Source organism: Bufo gargarizans, chromosome 3 (assembly GCF_014858855.1).
Source record: "Bufo gargarizans isolate SCDJY-AF-19 chromosome 3, ASM1485885v1, whole genome shotgun sequence".
Classification (NCBI taxonomy): Eukaryota; Metazoa; Chordata; class Amphibia; order Anura; family Bufonidae; genus Bufo; species Bufo gargarizans.
Window position 1 is genome coordinate 364,124,467 of NC_058082.1, and position 23,095 is coordinate 364,147,561.

Consider the following 23,095-nt stretch of genomic DNA (forward strand, 5'->3'; position numbering starts at 1 on the left):
AGTCTTTAAGGCAAGCAGAGTCCTTTTTACGTGCCAATAAGAATAGCAAATATATACGAAATCCAAATTTTCTAAAGCTAGCCAAAGACAACAGACTTTTGTCAATGAGTCTCAGTCTCATGTCTGTTGTGATTTGTGAAGACTATTCCATAAATGTTGCCATTGGAAGATATAGGCTCAGATAGTTATCTCATAATTGTGGCACCTTAGCAAGCAGAATGATTCACTTTCATAGAAAAATAAGTTTTATTTTTTTCTTAAATAATAAAATTAGTCAACAGTACACTATGTTAATACACAGTAAGCTGGAGTATAATGCGCCAGATTAATTGAGGTGCACGCCTCTTAATAAATTTTATGCATTTTCTGGTTGTTTGTGTGCCAGAAGAGCAAATTAACACCTACTGTATGCAGCATAGATGTGCACCCACGTTAACTTGTGGTGTAAATTAGGGTATATCTGTCAGTCCATAGGAGGCCTAGTACAAGAGAAAGTATTGTATAATGGTGCTCATACACCTTCAATAGCTGTCTGCAGAATACTGTCCCAAGAGGACAAAAGAAACAGGTGTTGAAATTCATTTTGTGAAGGGAGAGTTGGGGTGTTATAGGTAGTGGGTGTGGAACCACTCCTCCTACCAACCATTTTGACCTTGGGCTAGATCTAAGGGTGCTGTCCTGGCAAACACCTGGTTTAACACCTATACAGGGATCTGGCCTTTGTTGCAGGGGAGCCACCTGAGGGGTTAGGCAATACTCATAGCCAGTAAACATGTAGAAGTCAGGGCGGGCAGCGTTCATGCCAATATGTGAAGCAAATCGTGTTCAGGGCAGGCAGCAGTTAGTACATGGGCAGACAGACTGAACAGCACACCTTCACTGGTTACTAGCAGGCACCCTCCCATAGGGCAAGGTGCCTAAAATATCCAAAACTGACTAGCCGTTGGCTAGAGGAAATTAAGGCGTGTATCTCTGGCCCCTTTAAGAGCCAAGAAGCTTGCCTAGAAACAGGTGGTGAAGAATTTACCTGAAGGGGCATATAATGTGATATTTTTTATAGAGCAGGTTGTTATGGATGCAGTGATACCTAATATGTCTATCATTTTTATTTTTTTAAGTTTTACACAGTGAAATCATTTTTGAACAAAATTAAATCTTGTTTTTATGTTGCCATTTTCCGAGAGCCCTATTTTTTTTGGGGGGGGGGGTGATTGTTTTAGTTAGGGGCTCATTTTTTGCGGGATGAGATAATGGTTTGATTTGTACCATTTTGGGGTACATAAGACTTGGTATTACACTTTTTGTGAGGCAAAGTGACCAGAAAATGACACAGTTTTTATTTACTTTTTGTTACGGCGTTTACCTGACGGGGTGGATCATGTGATATTTTTATAGACTCGGTCGATACCGATCCCTATTTTTTACATTTTTTTTAAACTTTTTTGGGGGGAAAATTATGCTTTTTTTTTACTTGAAACTATTTTTTTGTAAAACTTATTTTTTCACTTTATTTTTTGTCCCACTCTGGGACTTCAACTTTTGGGGGTCTGATCCCCTTTACAATGCATTACAATACTTATGTATAGGGGGCTGGATCTCACAGGCTCTCACGGAAGGCAGCCATGATGCCTAAGGAAGGCATCGGGCTGCCTTCCCTGCCATTGTGTCCTCGTAACAGCAGTGTGGGAACCTGATGGACACCCCGCACCTGGCAGGATACCACAAAAAACAGAAATAGAGGAGAACTATGGAATGTAGTCTAATCATCCGGGCTGGAATACCTGTTCACAGGTGCCAGAAGTTGGTTGACTCCATGCATCACAGATGTACAGCAGTTCTCAGAAGCAGCGGTTATACAACTAAATATTACTTAAGTGATTCAAAGGAAAGCAAAATCATCATTTTTCAGTTTATATAGTGAATGTGTCACGAGAAGGAGAAGGTGCAAACTGACTCCACCCACTCCTCTGTCCCTGCCTACTTGCACTTACCCCTCTTAGGCAACGGAGCGCAACTGGGTGGCGATCCCTAACCTGCGTAAGTGCAGAGAGACAAACAAACAGACAAACAAAGAGAGGTCAAACTAGCAAGGTCAAAACCAGGAGAAGCAATCGGACACAGGGAGCAAGCAAAAGACGAAGTCAAGTAACAAGCCGAAATACAAATACCAAGTAATATGCCAACTAAATGTACACAAGGAATAGGACCTTAATTACTGGCAACCTGTGGCCAGCAGGCTGCCTGTTAAATAGGAGAGCGGGAGTCATGTGACGTGGCCAGCGTCACATGACTCATCCTCCTGCATCCTGCTGAGCGCAGAGTGCCTAGTTTGGCACTCAGTTTTTTCACTGAAACTACGGGAGAGGAGGACGCCGACCATGTCAAGGAGGCGTGTGCGGCTGGGTCCTCCCCGCCCCCGTTGCCCTGGAGACGAGGATGCATAGCATGTCCTTGCTCCGAAGTTATCGCAGGGTTCCGGCGGCGCCGAAGGGAAGGAGCGCGAAGCTGGCGCCCTGTGTCAGAATGTTTGTAAAGAATACAAACGCTGCTATTTTTTTAAACAGTCTAATATTCACTTTTCTTACATTTTTTTTTAGAGGAACAAAACAAATTTGATATATTTTTCTTCATGTTTTGATTTGGAATAGAATGTGTAGTGTTCCCAATGCATTTGTGTGTATAGAAAATAAAACCTTTTAGAAGGATTTTGAGCTTTATTCACTTTTTTAAACACACTGCTATTATTTTGAATACAACTGTATCTGACGGCCATCAGCCATACCTAACAATTCAACCATATGTACTTAAAAGGGTTTTCTGAGATTTTATAACTGATGACCTATCCTCAGAATAGCGATAAAAGACAATTGCAGAGCAGCACAAATGGACCTCACGACCAATCCAGAATGCACCAGCCACGATAGGACCAACGATCCACAGCAGTCCCATAAGCAATAATAGAAAATAAAAAGGGTCACAGCAGCATGTCGGGTGTGACTATTTATTGGGACCTCAGGATAGGTCATCAGTATCTGATTGGTGGGGGTCCGACGCCCGTGAGCACTGTGGCCTTCTCTGTGCTTACCAAGCACAGCACTATACAGAGGATAGGTCATCAGCATTAACATCTCGGAAAACCCCTTTAACTGAAAGCTACGCGGCAAAAAGTCTCCAAAACACCATTGGGCACATTTTACTAAGGCAAACATTTCTGATGCCATTGCTACTAAGAAGCCCACTGGACACACTGGCGTATACCTCTTAATAAATGAGGCCATGCAACTGTCTGCTCACTGATGGTATATCAGTGATAGTGTGTCATGTCACACAGCGGCTCCTGCTTGCTCCTTGGCAGTGCTGGTGTCTCTCACTGAGGGTGACTGAGCTGATTGGTGGAGCAGCAGTTCCAGCTCACTGCTGCTCCAACAATCAGCGTAAAGCTACATGCACATGACCGTGCTGTTTTTTGCGGTCCGCAAACCGCGGATCCGCAAAAAACGGAAGCCGCCCGCGTGCCTTCCGCAATTTGCAGAACGGGGCCATTGATATAACTGCCTATTCTTGTCTGTTTTGCGGACAAGAATAGGACATGTTATATTTTTTTTTATCCGGAACGGAGCCACGTATGCAGACAGCACATGGAGTGCTGTCCGCATCTCTTGCGGCTCCATTGAAATGAATGGGTCCGCATCCGAGCCGCCAAAATGGCAGCTCGGATGCGGACCCAAACAACGGCCGTGTGCATGAGGCCTTAGGCCTTAGGCCGTGAGCAGTCCGTGGAACCACGGGCTGGATTCCTGCAGGAGCGCATGGCGTCATTGGTTCCACGGACTGCTCACGGCCGTGAAAAACGGCCGTGTGCATTCGGCCTTACACTGTAGTACAATGTGTCATGAGAAAACCTTTTCATAAAAGCATGTAAAAGTTATTACCATAAAGTGACACAGATTTCGAAAACGTGGTCAGGAAGGTGAAAAAAGTCTTAAAAGGGTTGATGCAAATGAATGTTGTAATTAATGTAATTCAGTTTTGCTGTGTGTGATTTGTTGCAGCAAAAAGGCTAGGGCTAAATGACATGTGTCGCCTAACATATTGTCGCACCAATGTCACGTGACAATTTTTATAATGAGCCAAGATGGATTTTTCTGCTACTGTCGCGTCACAGTCGCAGCATGTCGCAGTGCGACACCATAGACTATCATTATAAAAATCGTTGTGTGACATTGTCAATGTCGCGCGACACATGTTGCAGTGTAGTTGTGCCTTATGTGTCGCATGACTTATTGTCGCGCGACAAATGTCGTCGTGTAGCCCTAGCCAAACACAGACATGTTGTTACAAAAGCCACATGCATTTTTTTATGCAGTTTTTAGCTGCGCCCAAAATGCAGCACCGCCACAGCGGGTGGCAGCACCTTTAGGCTACCTGCGCACATTGTGGATTACACGCAGATCTCAAGCAGAAAAACCACAGCGTAATACAGTACCAGCAAAGTGTACAACATTAGACAAATCTCATGTACACTTTGCTTTTTTTTTATCTGTGCAGAAATTAAACTGCCAGACGGATTTAAAATTCAGCAGCATAACAATTGCTTGTGTAATTTTTGGTGTGGATTTGGCATGGAAACGCACAGAAATCTGCACTGAAATTCATGCAGAATTTCTGTTACACAGCCCTCATCCGTTTGCAGGTACCCTTAGAATCTTTTTACATTTCTGCCTGTCAACGATTGGTAATCAATACAGTATGTCAATCGCTAAGTGCTGTCTACATGTGATAATTCTTGCATAGGGAGACATGATCATTAAATTTGCAGTTTGCCGCAGGGGTGGATGTGAGTTGATGTGGCCAGATGGGAGTAGTAAGTAGTACTCACGGTTCTGATGCTCCCTGTGCTCATGCAGTGATGTGGAAGGGCACACCTTTCTTCTGTATGGTACACTTTCCAGTTCTGACCCTCTCTTGTCTGATGATGGTTGAAGTGTCCTTGGTATTGCAGGTTTTGAGGTGCAAAGCAGGGTCCTGGTTGTCAGGATGCCAACACTTTGCAGTATAGTAGTAGTGCAGGGAGCAATGGTGAGGCAGTTGTATAGTAGAACAGTTCGTTATTGAAGAATCCAAATACAAACAGATCAGGACAGTTCTTTAGCATGCAGTAGACTGGCAGCTGGTACATAGAATGCATTTTCCACGGATGTTAGAGGTTTCATGGCTGCACAGGTAGTTAATAGGCCAAAGTGACTCTCTGAAATAGTCTTCCTTAGGGTGCCACCACATATTTAGGTTTTTTGATGCAGTTTTTTTTTTTGTTTCAAACATTTTTATTGAATTTTCTAAAACGAACAATCACCAAATCTTTGTATAAACACAGTTGCCAACAATCTGGCATCAGAAATAAATAAAAGTAGGTAGTTAATATCATTAATGATACTTGTCGCAGGTTACAAGACAGGTACATATAGGCAATGCAACAGTGTATACGATTCCAATATTGTAAGAGGTAGTGTGGAGGGCGTGGCCTGACTGTCATGGCGTGAGGTCGCATGTTACTTCAGCTCCGCTATCATCCTGAGATTATCCTGTGCATCTGACCGCTCGGTTCCTGTTTTCTTTGCTAGAGACCCCCGGCGGTATTCAATACCAGGACTGGCTACCGGCAGCCCTTCTTTCTGCCCTGCGGTGGTGACTTTTGCTGCTCGTCTGGTCCCTCTGAGTGCGGCCTACCTACTGCGAGGCACCCCAGACGGAGGTCCTCTCGGTGAGAGCGGGAGGAGTGGCGCGTGAAGACATCACATCTACTGGCGGCGGTAAGCAAGCGGAGCCTGGTGCTGCAGGTCGTTGTGACCCCCAGGTTCTCTGCCGGCCGGCCTGCTGCAGTCCCGATTCCCCCCACGTGCCTGGCGTGACGGGCGCCATCTTGACAGCGAGCCCGGGGATTGAGGCCTCCTCTACCTGTGACCGGCGCCGGACCTATAGGTGCCGTGAACCCTCCTGCCCTTGTGCTTTTCTGTGTCTGCTCAATAGACGGAGCGTACCTGGGGGAGAGGATCGCTGTACTGGGCAGTGGTGGGGTTGCCCCTGGATTCAAGCTGAAGACTCACTCACTTAACTGGCGTGGCTGACACCCTTGTATACCGGATTAAAGGGGACTTCTGGCTGGCCACTATTCTTGCCGCTGGTGAACAGGAGGCTGCTTTATGGGCCGGAAAACAGGCACCCCAGGCCCAGCTATCCCGCCTAAATTGATGCTGGACAATATGAGCCAAACGGAGGATAGGGAGGTTGGGGCCTCTTTGGCACAATCGGAGGTGGACCTGGCGAAAGTTATGGCGGCTATTACTAACTGTCAGACGGCGCTTACTGTCAAGATTGACCATGTGCAGGCTGATCTTACTCTCCTCAGGCATGACATTGACAAGATAAGGGAGAGAACTACTGAGGTAGAGAGGCGACTAAGTGATGTGGAAGACAGAGCTCAGCGGGGAGATTCTGCGATTGACGCCCTACAGAACCAGGTCAAGACCCTGATGGCGACAGTAGAGGATGCAGAGAACCACAACAGACGGAACAATGTCCGCATTATGGGGCTACCTGAAAAGGCGGAAGGTACCGCACCTGAGGAATTTGCGGAGACCCTTATTAAACAAGTCCTGAACCCGATACAACTCTCAGGGACTTTTGCAGTGGAACGGGCCCACAGGATTCCTACCCGCCCTCTGCCTCCGGGGGCCCCACCTCGTCCTTTCATCTTCAAGGTCCTGAATTATAGGGACCGGGATCGGGATGCTGTGCTGGCGACGGCCCGACGTCTAAAGGACATTCATTTTGACAACACCCGGATCTCCTTTTACCCGGACTTCTCTACAGAAGTGCAGAAGCAACGTAGACAGTTCACGGCGGTGAGGACCCGGCTGCGGGAGAAGGGACTTATCTATGCCATGATGTATCCGGCACGTCTCAGAGTACAAGACGGAGAGCTGGTGAAATTCTTCGCTACCCCTGAAGAGGCTTCGGACTGGCTTGACCGCAGGGGCTGAGTATATGGAGACTTTCGTGCTGGGGCTCTCAGCCTATACTGTCAGATGTTTTTACTGTATGATGGAGCTGAATGTGTGACGGTTAGGTTACCTGCTATCTAGGTTAGGTTCAGAGGTTTACCTAGAACAGCGGGTTGGGTAAGGGTCTTCGCCCCTATTTCCACTAGTGAGACAAGTGGCGGGTGGGTATTTAGGCTTGGATATGTTGGGGTCATCTGGGCAGGGTGGGGGGTTGGGTTTGATGTTCTGGGCATCTTGGGAGTTTTTCAGTTTGAATGTGAAGAATGGGTATGCTTGTGTGAATGCTTGGCTTGGGTGGTGCGGTTTCTTTTGGAGATATGCTTTTAACAAGCCACCATGATGACGCTCTGTCGTTTTGTCTCCTGGAATGTCAGGGGTCTTAATGACAAACTTAAGAGATCTCTGGTCTTTAATTTCTTACGTAGTCACAATCCGGACGTACTGATATTACAGGAGACACATCTGCAGGGGCGGAAAATCCTGGCGCTACGGAGACCCTGGGTTGGAGCAGCCTATCATGCGGTTTATAGCTCTAGGGCCAAAGGTGTGTCAATTTTGGTTGCCAAATCTCTTCCCTTCCGGTCGCTCTCGGTATATGCTGATATGATGGGGCGCTTTGTGGTTCTTCACGCTGCAATCAGAGGCATTGAATACCTAGTAGTGGGTGTTTATGCTCCCCCTACTTTTAGTAGGGAGATACTGGATGAGATTATGAAACGTGTAGCTTCTATGCCCCCGGTGCCTCTGATTGTGCTTGGGGAATACAATGCGGTCCTAGATCGTTCATTGGACCGACTTCGTCCTGCTGGTGCTCATAATGATGCACTAAGTTCCTGGGCAGAGGCATTCACATTAACAGAGGGCTGGAGGTATCTACACCCGGGGATACGTCAATATTCCTGTCACTCGGCCTCTCATGCGGCACTATCTAGGATTGACTTAGTGTTCCTCAGTAGGGACCTGTTACCTTCATTGGTGGTCGCTGATTACTTGCCAAGGGGCATTTCTGACCACGCTCCTTTATTGGTAATTCTGAGGCAACCACTGGCGCTGACCGAAAGATCATGGCGGCTCAATAGTAAATGGCTGGAGGTCCTACCTGTAGTTTGGGCGGCGCAGCAAGGTATGAAAGATTACTGGGAATTTAATGAGGGCTCGACTAACCCTTCAGTGGAGTGGCAGGCCTTTAAAGTGGTACTGCGTGGTACCTTGATCCAGGCGATAGCTACGCATAGGAAGGAACTGAGTGCTACTAGGGTCAAGTTGGAGGAAGAGGTGGTAGAGACAGAGCGGGTTTACACGGGGGACCTGAATGTAGAGAACCGTAGGTTGTGGGATGAGGCACAGAGGAAGCTCACTTTACATCTAACAGAGTATACCCAGAAGAAGCTACTGTATCAGAGGCGCGTAGTCTTTGCCGATGGGGACAAGAATGGGAGTGCCTTGGCTTTTCTGGCCAGGACTGAGACGCCACAGACGGTAGTCCCACACGTTACCAGTGGTGATGGCTCGAGGGTACATCGGCCCGGGGAGATCTGCGAGCAATTCGCTCAATTCTATGCAGACCTATATAGCTCTAAGCTCAGCCTGACTCTGGGTGAGATCCGATCCTTCCTTCGAGCCATCCCCCTTACACCCTTGGCTAAGACGGATAGCACGTACTTAGGGGGACCTATTGACGAAGGGGAGATCAAAGCCGCGATAGGGGCTATGGCAGTAGGGAAATATTCTGGTCCGGATGGCTTCCCAGTTGAATGGTATGGACTGGAGGCTGATTTGCATTCTACGCGTTTACTGAAACTGTTCACTTACGCCTATGAGTCTGGTGGGTTGCCCCCATCGTTTGGTGAGGCCACCATTGTGGTAATTCATAAAGCTGGGAAGCCTCCGGACCACTGTGCGTTGTATAGACCGATTTCCCTACTGAATACTGACGCGAAAATATTGGCCAAAGTCTTGGCCAGAAGACTTAGTGGGGTAGTATTGTCTGCATAGAGAGATATACGGTGTTGTTTGTTCCCAAAGTCAATGCTAGTAATGTCCGGATGTATTCTAATGGCCTGTGCCAGGGGTTCAATGGCTAAAACAAAGATAAGTGGAGACAACGGGCAACCTTGGCGGATTCCGTTAGTGATTGGGAAACTAGATGACACTGCTCCATTTACAAAAACTTTCGCTGATGGGACCGAATATAATGCTCCAATGGCTGTGATCACGGTCTCTCCCAGGCCTAGCTTCTTAAGGACCGAGAAGGTGTACAACCAATTAAGGCAGGGGTCTTGTGTTGTACAATGTGGTCTAAAATGTTCAGAGCCCTCCTTGTGTTATCTGTAAGTTGTCTCCCCTTAACAAATCCCACTTGGTCTATATTCACTAGTGATGGAAGTATTTTTGAGAGCCTGTTGGCAAGTGCTTTGGCATATATTTTAACGTCTGAGTTCAGGAGAGATATGGGTCTAAAGTTTTGGGGTTTGCATTGTGATTTACCAGGTTTCGGCAGGGTTACAATGGTGGCAGCTAACATCTCTGGGGGAAAGGATCCCTCAGTAAACGCTTGTGAGAGCACTGCCATCAAGTGGGGGATAAGACCGGGGGTAAAGGTTTTATAGTAAGTGTTGGAAAGGCCGTCAGGGCCCGGGGACTTGTGCAGGGGTAGAGAGGAGATAATTTGAGATATTTCAGTTGTCGTAAATGGAATAGCTAGGGCTTGTTGTGTATTTAATGTTGGGAGGTGAAGGGAGGTTAGAAAGGTGTTAATTTCCTCTGGTGTTGCTCGATAAGTTTGTTGAGATCTGTCCAGGTTGTATAAGGAGGAATAATATTCCATGAACTGGTTGGCAATGTCTTTAGGATTAGATACTTTGCTTTTGCTATCTGAGTGAAGTAGGAAAGGAATCCTAGATGTAATTGATCTTTGTTTGATCCTATTGGCAAGTAATTTACCCGTTTTATTGTTTTGGGAGTAATAATGGGCTCTAATTGAGGTGAGTTGCTTTTCATACATGTGAAGTAGACACTCTTTGAGTTGCAGTCTCAGGGAATTAATTTGCGACTTGCGCTCCTCCGTAAAGAGGATTTGTTCCAGGTTTCCAAAGTGGATAATTTGGATGCAATGGTATCTATGTGTTGTTCTCGCTCCTTTTTCGCACGATGACCTATTTTGATAAAGATACCCCTTATAAACGCCTTGTGGGCGTTCCAGAGAGTAAAAGGGCTGGACACAGAGCCCACATTAATTGAGAAGTACTCTAATAGCTCTTTCTTAAAAGCTGACTTATAAGTGGGGTGAGACAATAGATAGTCATTGCAGTGCCACATAGTATCTCTGACGTTATAAGTTTCTGTGATAGACAAAGATATGGCGGCATGGTCTGACCATTTGATAGATTCAATAGTGGATTTGGAAGCTTATTGTAGAAGGGATCTGCCCAAGAGGAAGAGGTCAATACGAAAAAAAATGAGAAATCGCGTTCCTGGAGATGATGGATCCTCCAGATATCATAAAGTTCCTCCCTATGCAACAGGGGACCCAGGGCTCCACCTCGTATTCTGGAGGGGGCTGTGGAGTCCACCACTGCATCAGGGACCGCATTAAAATCCCCACATAACAAAACATGACCTTGTTTCATCTTATTTGTTTTAGCCATAAGTTTGTTGAAGAATCGTAATTGATGCTTGTTGGGTGCATAGGCCACAACTACTGTGTATGTGATATTGTTTATATTACATACATGGATAATGAACCTCCCATGAGGGTCAACTGTAGATATAATTGGTTGATAAGCGATAGAAGCTTTGAAAGCTAACACCACTCCTCTCTGTTTTTTGTGATAGTGGGATTGGATAATGTGAGGGAATAGGCGGTAAGTAATTGGATGGCCTCTTTCCACATATAGGAGCGTTTTTGTGGGCTATTGAGGACCTTAACATTAAGGGACATTACTTTAATCACCATTATCTTTGGATTAAAGTGCTAGTACGGCATAGGGAATACAATAGTGGTAGCCCGCAACCCCAGTGAATGTGAGACATTTACAAGAGAACCGCAGTAATCTATAATATCAAACTTCTTGAATGACCTAGTAGTGAAACCACATAGTAAGGAAGAAAAAACAGGGGTTAAACAAAAAAAAAAACGGTTCTTATCTGCTGAATCAGATGTTTAGGTGGTAATGGACTTGAATCTGTCATCCTAGTCATGGATGAATGTTGTGGGGGAACAGAGCCCATGTTGGTGCTGCTGGTCAGCATGTCACTCTCCAGCACCATTAAGGAGTCGATTCAGTCAGTGGCAGGCGCCACTGACGCCAATGGTGCGCCATTCTGATTGCTGTATTGGATGCCTGCTTGAAATGGGTGGATCCGCAGCCACAATGTTCCAGGACTCCAGAAGCTTTTTACCTTCCTCTACTGTACTGATGGTATAGTGTTTCCCCTCTTGCTGCAGCAGAATTTTCACTGGGAAGCCCCATTTGTACGCTATTTTGTGCTCTCTCAGAGCTATAGTAATTGGGGCTAGCATCCGGCGTTGTCGCAGAGTTGCCGCCGACAGGTCTACGTACAGTTTCACCGTCTGATAAGGTGCCGGTAATTCTGGCAACTGTCTCGCCGCTTCTAGAGCAGCCTCCTTGACGTGATAAAAATGTACGCATGCTAGAGCGTCTCTAGGTTTAGAGTCGGGCAAATGGTGGGGCTTCGGAATTCTGTGAGCCCTATCAATTGTAACGTCCATAGTGGAACAGGAGGGGAGAAGTTGTTTAAAAAGGGCTTGTAGGTATGGAGTCAGCACAGAGCGGCTGATGTCTTCTGGTATCCCTCTGAACTTTATATTGTCCCGCCTTGAGCGGTCTTCCAGATCCATAAGCTTAGCCTTGATAGAGTGCATGTCTGTTTTCATCTCCTCATGAGAATCTATGAGCTGATTGTGCGACGAGGCGATTTCGCCCATTTTGGTTTCAATATGGGCCACACGTGACTCCGGCTCCGCAATAGATGATTTCAGCGGGGTGAGTAAAGATATAAAATCCTTATGCAGGGCAGAGCTGAATGCCATCAGCATATTTTTCATAAGGTTCCCTGAAGCAGGTTGATCTGAGGTAGGGAGGTGTTGGAGGACACTGGCCAGGTAGTGAGGGCGGCCTAATTCCTAGTCTGGGCCTACCTCAGGTGGGTCATCCCCCTGGAGCTGCTGGTAGGGTATCCGCTAGTGTCCTCCGCTGCACTGGAGGGAAGCCAGCCTGCAGGGATGCTGGATGCAGAGGAGAGCTGGTGTCTCCATGCGGCCGGAGCGATGGCGCGGGAGTGCGCTGGGGAGATGGCGGAGGCACATTGGAGTTTGCGCCCTCCGCTCCCGCTTCAAAATAGAATTCGAGCTTCCCCTGCTTCTGAGGTGCTCTTTTTCCTCAGGGCAGCTCGCCGTCGATCAGGGACCCAAGCGGAAGTGAGCAGGGTACTGTAGGTCGAGGGACCTCGCTGTGTCGCGCTGTATAGGTCGATTGGTGCCGGAGCTCGAGGTTCAAGCGGCCATTCCTGTCGGCAGCCAAGCCATGCCCCCCTTGATGCAGTTTTTTAAGCCAAAACCAGAAGTGGATTAAAAAAAATAAGTTGTATTTGTCCTTAATACTTTCTCTTTTTTAATGACCCACACCTAAGTTTGGCGTCAAAAATGGCATAAAAAACATAAGCATGCAGGCATGGGGTGTAATAAGTAAAGTGGACCAAATTGTTACTTGGTATGCTCAGGCACCCTAGACCCTCAGGCATTCCACCATGCGTTCCACCATGTCTTACATTATGCGTTCTACTGCATGCCATGCCTTCCGGTCACGTGACTTCCAGTTTTAGAGCGTGCAGGTATTTGGAGGAACGCCGAGTCCATGCAGGCATGGACAGGCACCAGACTATCCATCATGGAGGCAGCCACTGCACCACCACTGCTGGAGCAAGTACATGCTAGAACTTGATATATATTGTTGCTGACACGCAAGTATGTTTTTGATTACCCCAATATATAAGTGCTTTTAGTCCATCATCTGCCAAATATCTAGCTACTGATTGAGTGAATTTACGCTTGTGTAAATAAGCCCTTAAGGCTGTATTAGACATGCAGATTAAGCAGGCGATTGTCGGGAAGGAAGTGTTCCTTCCCGGCAATTGCCTATTTGTCAACAGTGGAGACTGCTGCTATTACATGCAGTGATCGCCTCCACTGTATAGGGAGGAGTGATCGCTAATCCTATCCCAATCTAAATCACTGTTTGCCGGCAGAAGATCGTGATTAGACACCGGGATCTGCCTCTGGCAAAACAATGATTTTTAAACCTGTTGAAAGATTGGGATTGCCCGAAGCTCATTCATTGGGTAATCGACGGCAGTAGAACACTGCCAGATTATCGCTAACGAGTGTTACTACGAACGTTCGTTAGCGAAGATCTAGCAGACTATCTGCCAGTCTAATACAGGCTTTGGGAGGAATGCTCTCTGACTCATTTCATTTGCTGTTGAATGTTTCTGTCACTCTTGTAAATGTTCAACTTAGATCTCTGCATGACCTTAGTTTCCTACAGAGAAGGGCATTCAGAAGTCTATATCTGAGTTGTTTGTGTTTCTTGCAAATGAAGGTACCTTTGTCTGCATTTCTATGTAAATAGTGTTTGCTCAGTTTAAACTATGACCCCATTGCTATCTGTCTCCTATGATATGAAGTGATGTCAAGTGTTATAAAACAGTCAGCAATGTGTACAAATACCACCATGCAAGCCTTGCAGATATAGCACTGGATTATGTACAGGAAGGAGTGAATTATTAAAACACAGATGGGCAGATTTACTATATCCACCTTTTAAAAAAGACAAACAGGAACCATAGCCAAACCTCTAACTCCAACCAATGCCTATCTATACACAACCAATCTTTCCCAGTCCCCAGAGTGTCCCCACTTGGTAATTATTCCCAATTAGTGCCCCCACAAAGAAGTTATGCCGACATTTTTCCCCAACACAGGAGTATGCACACTTTGTGCCCCCACAAAATAGTAATACCCACATTTTGCAACCTCACATTAGTAATACCCACATTGTGCCTCCCCACAGTAGTTATGCCTACATCATGTCCCCTTCACAGTAGTTATGCCCACATTGTGCTCCTTTCACAGTAGTTATACCCACATTGTGCCCCCTCACAGTAGTTATGCCCACATTGTATCTATTTCACATTAGTTATGCCCTCTTACAGTAATGCCCATTTCACAGTAGTTATGTCCACATCGTGCCACCTTTAAAGTAGTTATGCCAACATTGTGCCTCCTTCACAGTAGTTATGCCCACGTTGTGCGCTCTCACAGTAGTTATGCCCACATTGTGACCCCTCACAGTAGTTTGGCCTACTTTTGTTCCCCTTTCACAGTAGTTATGACCACATGGTGCACCTAACACAGTAGTTATGCCCACATGGTGCCCCCACAGAGCAGATTTGCCCACATTGTGAACCCTTCACAGTTCTGTCCACATTGTGCCCCCTTCACAGTAGTTATGTCCACACTGTGCCCCTTTCACAGTAGTTCTGCTTCCCTTTCAGCAGTGCCTCTTTCACAGTAGTTATGCCACCCTTTCAGTAGTGTCCCTTTCACAGTAGTTATGCCCCCGTTCAGTAGTGCCCCCTACTGTTAATAAGAAAATAAACAGTTCTCACCTAGGCCGTTCCCCTGATGATTGGGGCACATCTTATGCTTTACAGCACTCACAATCTGGTCACACACACATTGCATTTGCTGGGCTGTGTAGGAGGAGTGCACATGCCAATTCCCAGGTCTGAAGTTCCTCCTACACAGCCCAGCAAGCATGGTGTGATCGGATCATGGCTGCTTGGGAGCACTGGCAGCTAAGTTGAATGGTGAAGCAGTGAAGCAGGGAGGAGACAACTCCCAGCTTCACCACTGCAATTAAAGGGGTTGTCTCACTTCAGCAAATGGAATTTATCATATAGAGAAACTAGCGTGCATATAATGACAGATAAAACAAATAAGGGGATAGCGTGAGCTGCACTCACTTGATGTAGTTGTGCTATATTTCGGGCACATATAGCAATTCTACTATGCAGTGCCTGGATGCTTCTCCACCCAGGAATAGTCAGCATGATTTTTGGATTAAATTTAGGATTGGATGAAGAAAGGGAATGTTACATCGAGGGATCGACCGATATTGATTTTTTAGGTCCGATACCGATAATTTGTGAACTTTTAGGCCGATAGCCGATAATTTATACCGATATTACGTGAATTTTCATTTTTTTTAAAAATAAATAAAAAAATCCTGCTGAAAATGAATGTTTATTGTTAATGTGTATTTTACTTAATATTTTTTAATTTTTTTTTACATTTTTTTTTTACATTTTTACTAACTTTTAGCCTCCTTAGGGACTAGAACCCTTGTCCTATTCACCCTGATAGAGCTCTATCAGGGTGAATAGGATCTCACACTGTCCCTGCTGCTCTGCGCTTTGTGCACACAGCAGCATGGAGCTTACTATGGCAGCCAGGGCTTCAGTAGCGTCCTGGCTGCCATGGTAGCCAATCGGAGCCCCAGGCTTACACTGCTGGGGCTCCGATCGGAGGAGCAGGGGATCCTGTGGCCGCTGCCACCAATGATTAATACTGGGAGGGGGCTTGGGTGGGGGAGGTGCACTGCTCCACCAATGTTGTTAATACTGAGGTGGGGGTGGGGGGGCCGCGGGCGCACTGCGCCACCAATAATTAATACTGTGGGGGGAGGGGCGCAGGCGGGAGCTGGCTGCAGAATCACATAGCCGGCTCCCGACCTCCATGAGCGTTAGCTGCGATCCGTGGCACCTGAGGGGTTAACTATCGCAGATCGCAGCTATTGCTCATAGAGGTCAGGAGCCGGCTATGTGATCCTGCAGCTCCCGCCTCCTGTATATGAATTAATGAGAGACTTATCTTCATTGGTGGCGCAGTGGCCATAGCTCCTCCCCTCCTCTTGTCCCCTGTCCCCCCATTGGTGGCAGCGGCAGCAGCAGCACAGGGGGGAGGGAGACACTGCTTCCTTCTCCCCTGTGCTGCAGAGGGAACACAGAGAGCGCTGTCAGCAGCGCGATCTGTGTTCCCAATACGTTATCGGAATATCGGCAAAATAAATGCAGATACCGATAACAGTAAAAATCCTCAATATCGGCCGATAATATCGGTAAAACCGATAATCGGTCGATCCCTAGTTACATCAGTGGCCCGTGCCCACTGCTGCTCCACTTTCCCAGGCAAACGGGCATGTGTGCCACTCTGCTCCTCTGCCGAAACGGCCTGGACCCGCTGACTTTCATCTGCTCCTTTGTAGGAGCTGAAGCTACCTGGCTGTTCCGCTGTTCAGGCCATAGCCCGCTTCTTGTCAGCAGTACCTCTTACTGCATATGCGCTCTCTTCAATGGCCAGCGAATGCACCTAAGTCTTCCCCAGCCTATGGCAGCCCACACAGGGGTACCTTCCATCGTCGGAGGGTGCCTGAGAAATATGTTCTAGTTTTCTAGTGTCCTAATAAAGTGTGCTGATTTACATTTGGTTGCCTATGTAACTGCCTTTTTTGGGGGAATTTAACTGCAGACAGCCTGACCTCACCCCTGCTTGACCACTGTACTGACCCTGAGCTGCCCGCCCTGAACTTGGGTTGTTTATGGGATTGCGCATACTCTGTCTGCCCTGACCTTAGCCTGTCACTGACTAAGGTTTTGTGTGATCCCTTGGTACTTTCACAGCGAGCTCAGGAAAGGGAAGCGGAGGATGGGAGTGGTAGTTGTGGCCCACAGGGTGGTTGTTATGATCACAGATCACAGTGGCAACCTCTACTCTGGCTCTTGCAGTGACTGGAGGGTGCACACCTTCATCCCTCGGGGCACACCCTGATGTTAGGGCTCCTGTCTGGTTGAAGTTGGGGTGTCCTTGGTGTCAAGTGTTGTTTTGGGTGCTAGGCAGGAGCACAGGTGCAATGGGCGGCGAATGGTGGAGTCAGCAACCAGGCCAGTTGGTGTAAATAAATGTCACCCTTTACTACAGCGCAGAATAGGAGAAGAAGTGCATCTGACAATGGCAAGGTACAATTCCAAAGCAGATCACAGAGCAAATTCTTACTCAGTAGCAATGTATGGACAACAGCAATGGTGGGGGTTATAGTACTCCCTCTCTCTGTCTCTCTACAGAACCATAGGCTGGCATTGAGGTTCTTGGTAAACGCTTCTCCAAATTCCTGGACTGGGACTTCCAGTTCCGACGCTGCAGGGTACAGATGGAATGGTACCTGCTCTGGCAGCTTCATCTGAGGATTCAGACAACACCAGAGCAGCCAATAAGGCCACAGCCCCTGCCATAACTGACGCATAGCATATGGCTCCGTCCCCAAGAGCATTACAGGCAGCCTAGGCCTCCCAGGGAAATGAGGATGTCGGTGCTCAAATTAACTACAGACTGCTGGCCTTGGAGGTCTCTAAAGAACTGGCTCCGGATATTAAAGGGGTTCTCCAGGCTTAACCTTTTTGTTTGCTATTACATGCTAACCTGTGGAGGAAAGCTTATTGGTCACCTACGTACCTTCCAGAGTGCAGCCGTTCTCGAGATCTGCCTCCCGGTCACGTGGTCCCTCCAGATGGCTTTTCTGTGCTTCTGGCCGAAGTCCGTCTTCTTATCTTCCTGTCTTCTCTTCCTTTCTCCAGCAGGAGACGGATCGTCACGAGTGACGTCACCGCCTTCTTCTGGAGAAAGCTCTAGGCATCCGTCTTCACAGCACACTAGGCTGAATGTGCATGTGCAGGACCGCCGGCCGCTCTCTGTATTGTACAGGCTTCTATGTGCACACAGGGGCTGATTGCTATGCTGTACATGTCACAGGGGCATAGTCGTCACTACAGGGGGGCAATTTCCCCCCCTAGGTTATCCCTTGCCCCCCGCCAATCAGACGACCCTAATGCCGGTTGACAGGTTCTGATCCCCGCAGTCCATGACTGCGGGAATCTGAACCTTCTAAAATGTATATATAATATCCCCCCCTGCAGCCTTCAATGTGTCCCCTCCTTATTTTATGGATGGCCAGGCCGAGGGGTTCGCAGAGTGTCAACATACAGCTTAAAAACGGTCGACATCGGTATTGGCACCAATGTCAGCCGTTTAACCCCTTCCATGCCACGGTCCATAGGGACCACTGTATGGAAAGGGTTAACAGGCAGGGAGCTCCCTCTCCCATCGGGCACTGCTGTGCCGTTGCAGCCACCCAATACTTGATGGGATCACAGAGGGAGGGGGCTCCCTCCCTCATCAGGGGCTGCTCTGTTGTGGTAGCGTCCAATGGTTACCATGGCAACCGGACGCCTTTACAGGCTTCCGGCTTGCCATGGTATAGGTAAGTCGGATCAGGCTTCTGCTAAAGGCAGCAGCCTGATCAGGCTAGTGTAAAGTCACAATAGACTACAGTACACTATATAGTGTACTGTAGGGTATTATATAGGCATCAGACCCACTGGATCTTCAAGAACCCCTACATGAGATAAACGCCCCCCCAAAAAATATATATATATATGGCTCTCAGACTAAAACATGTTTTTTTTTTTCTTCTAAAATGCTTTTATTGTGTTTAAGTAAAAAAAGAAAAAAGTATACATATTAGGTATTGCTGCGTCCGAAAGTACCTGCTCTATAAAATTATCACATGACCCCTTAGGTGAACACAGCAAAAAAAAAAAAAAGTTGTAAAAAAGCCATTTCTGTCACCTTACATCACAAAAAGTGTACTACCAAGCGATCAAAAAGGCGTTTGCCCCCCAAAATAATACCAATCAAACCACCATCTCATCCCGCAAAAAATGAGATCCTACCTAAGACAATCGGTCAAAAAATAAAAAAGCTATCACTCTCAGACAATGGAGACACTAAAATATGATTTGTTTTTGCTTCAAAACTGCTATTATTGTGCTAAAGTGAAAAAAAAAAGTATACATATTAGGTATCGCCGCGTCCGTAAGTACCTGCTCTATAAAAATATCACATGACTTAACCCCTCAGGAGAACACCATAAAAAAAACTGTGCCAAAAAAGTAATATGCATCCAAAATAGTACCAATCAAATCATCTCATACCAAAAAAAAGTATTAGGTTAGTACAATAAAAAGGTATCCCTGCATACCGCAATACTCTCGTATTTTGCAATCTTATTTATATATATTTATTTCGTTTTTTTCAGTAGTATGATTAAGAGGTGACAACTATTAGTGCCCCCCCATTTTTGACTGTGGTATCTTATGTGCCCCCCATATATTGTTCCTAGAGTCGCCACTGCACAGGGGTCACTGGATGGCACAAGGGAGCAATGGTTGGCACAATAGGGAACTGGATGCCACAAGGGGGTCAATTTATGGCACAAGTGGGGCACTGGATGGCACAAGGGGGTACTGGATCTCAAACAGAAGGCACTGGATGGCCCAAGGGGTTAATGAATGGCACAATGGGGGCAATGGATGTCACTGTTATGCGGACACTGTGGATGTCACTGTTATGCGGGCACTGTGGATGTCACTGTTATGGGGACACTGTGGATGTCACTGCTATGGGGGGCACTATGGATGTCACTGTTATGGGGGCACTGTGGACACCACTGTTATGGGGGCACAGTGGATGTCACTGTTATGGGGGGCTCGTGCACAGAACCGCATCTGTTTTGCGGTCTGCAAGTTGCTGATCCACTAAATAAGGTTACTGTCTGTGCGATTCACATTTTTTTTGCAGTCCCATTGAGTTCTATGGGTTTCAGATCTGCATTATGAGGACCAGAATAGGACATGTTCTATCTTTCGCAGAACTGACATACGGATGTGGAAAGCACATGGACGTCATCAGTGTGTTTTTTACATCCGTATGTCAGTTCCAGTAAAGACAGAACATGTCCTATTCTGGTCCTCAAAATGAGGATCTCAAATCCATAGAACTCAATGGGAGTGCCAAAATTGTGGATTGCAAAATGGATACGGTTGTGTGCATAAGGGTTTATACAGATTTATACAGATACACAGATCAGCAGGCAGGATCATACAAGATTGGCTTAGATACACCACTCAGCAGGCTGTGTCATACAAAATGGGATTAGATACACAGCTCAGCAGGCAGTATCATACAAAATAGGATTCGATACACATTTTAGCAGGCAGTATCATAGTAGATGGGATTAGATATACAGTGCTGCCCATAATTATTCATACCCCTGGCAAATTTTAACCTAAAGTTACTTTTATTCAACCAGCAAGTCATTTTTTGATGGGAAATGACATAGGTGTCTCCCAAAAGATAATAAGACGATGTACAAGAGGCATTATTGTGGAACAAAAACATTCCTCAGCTTTTATTTACATTTGAGCAACAAATACAAGATGTTCCGCAATGTGGAAAATCTCAGAAGATGTGGTGGTCGGAAGCCAAACGTGACACCTGTGCTGGCCAGGAGGATAGTTAGGGAGGTGAAAAAGAATCCAAGGATCACCACCAAGGCCATCCTGGTGAATCTGGGCTCTGCTGGTGGCAATGTCTCAAGGCAGACAATCCAACGGACACTGCACAATGCAGACCAAGGAGGACGCCACTTCTCCAGATAAGGCACACAAAAGCTCGCTTGGCCTTTGCAAAAGCTCATATGGACAAAGAAGAAGACTTCTGGTCTTCTGTGTTATGGTCAGATGAAACAAAAATGAATTGTTTGGTCACAATAATGTTTCCTTCATTTGGCATTAAAAAGGAGAAGCCTTCAACCCAAAGAACACCATCCCCACTGTCAAAGATGGTGGTGGGAACCTAATGCTTTGGGGGTGTTTTCAGCCAATGGACCAGGGAACCTAATCACAGTAAACGGCACCATGAAAAAAGAGCAATATATGAGAATTCTCAACGACAACATCAGGCAGTCTGCAAAGAAACTTGGCCTTGGGCACCAGTGGACATTTTAGCATGACAATGACCCAAAACACACAGCAAAAGTGGTGAAGAAATGGTTAGCAGGCAACAACATTAACGTTTTGGAGTGGCCCAGACAGAGTCCAGACTTGAATCCAATTGAGAATCTGTGGAGGGAGCTAAAGATCAGGGTGATGGCAAGAAGACTCTCCAACCTGAAAGATTTGGAGCTTATTGCTAAAGATGAAAGGGCAAAAATACCTGTGGAGACATCCAAAAAGCTGGTCTGCAATTATAGGAAGCGTTTGATTGCTGTAATAGCCAATAAAGGCTTTTCTATTGATTGAGAAGGGGATAAATAATTTTGGACTGGACACTTTTTGCTCAAATGTAAATAAAAGCTGAGAAATGTTATGTTTCCCCACAATAATGCCTCTTGTACATTGTCTTATTATCTTTTGGGAGACACCTATGTCATTTCCCGTCAAAAAATTTCTTGTTGGTTAAATAAAAGTAACTTTAAGTTAGAATTTGTCTGGGGTATGAATAATTATGGGCAGCACTGCACACTTCAGCAGGCAGTATCGTACACAACAGGATGTGTATCAGGCACACATACAGGATAGGATTAGATACAGATGTGATTGGATACGCTTGCATCACACTCTGGAGATGATGAGGGAAGAGCCTATGGACGGTCAGTGATGGGATTAGATACACTGGATTAACACGTGTTATTAGTCCTAAAATATAACATTTATTACTTGTCCTTAAAAACCCCTGAAGACGCCTGTTAGGCGAAACATGTCGGGGGGCAGCCACTGATGTTAGGATTTTAGCCAGCTTTCGCTGAGCCTGCATATACAGACAATAGGAGTACAGTTTAGGAAGGCAGTCATGCAATAAGCACGCTGTGAAAATAACAGCATGCAATACTCCACTAGAGAGATACCGGTACAATAAAGGCTGTAATGAGATAAACAGCTGAATGTGTATAGAGCCATCTAGAGGACGTACTCGTAAACTACACACTATATAGTTATAGGAAATAAAAGGCAGGCAGGCAAAAGCTGATAATTTTAATTATAGTGTTATAATAGAGTTCTAAGCAATTGATTTTAAGGACAAGTAATACATGTTATATTTTAGGACTAATAACACGTGTTAATCCAGGGACACTAATGGTCGTAGTGGCCAATTGTAAATAATAAATGTAACTTTAGTCCCAACACGTGTTAGGGAGATATATATAAATCAACAGGGATTAGATACACCGCTCAGCAGGCTGTATCACACAGGATAGGCTTAGATACATACAGTACAGACCAAAAGCTTGGACACACCTTCTCATTCAAAGAGTTTTCTTTATTTTCATGACTATGAAAATTGTAGAGTCACACTGAAGGCATCAAAACTATGAATTAACACATGTGGAATTATATACATAACAAAAAAGTGTGAAACAACTGAAAATATGTCATATTCTAGGTTCTTCAAAGTAGCCACCTTTTGCTTTGATTACTGCTTTGCACACTCTTGGCATTCTCTTTAAGAGCTTCAAGAGGTAGTCACCTGAAATGGTTTTCACTTCACAGGTTTGCCCTGTCAGGTTTAATAAGTGGCATTTCTTGCCTTATAAATGGGGTTGGGACCATCAGTTGCGATGTGGAGAAGTCAGGTGGATACACAGCTGATAGTCCTACTGAATAAACTGTTAGAATTTGTATTGTGGCAAGAAAAAAGCAGCTAAGTAAAGAAAAACGAGTGGCCATCATTACTTTAAGAAATGAAGGTCAGTCAGTCCGAAAAATTGGGAAAACTTTGAAAGTGTCCCCAAGTGCAGTCACAAAAACCATCAAGCGCTACAAAGAAACTGGCTCACATGCGGACCGCCCCAGGAAAGGAAGACCAAGAGTCACCTCTGCTGTGGAGGATAAGTTCATCCGAGTCACCAGCCTCAGAAATCGCAGGTTAACAGCAGCTCAGATTAGAGACCAGGTCAATGCCACACAGAGTTCTAGCAGCAGACACATCTCTAGAACAACTGTTAAGAGGAGACTGTGTGAATCAGGCCTTCATGGTAGAATATCTGGAAGGAAACCGC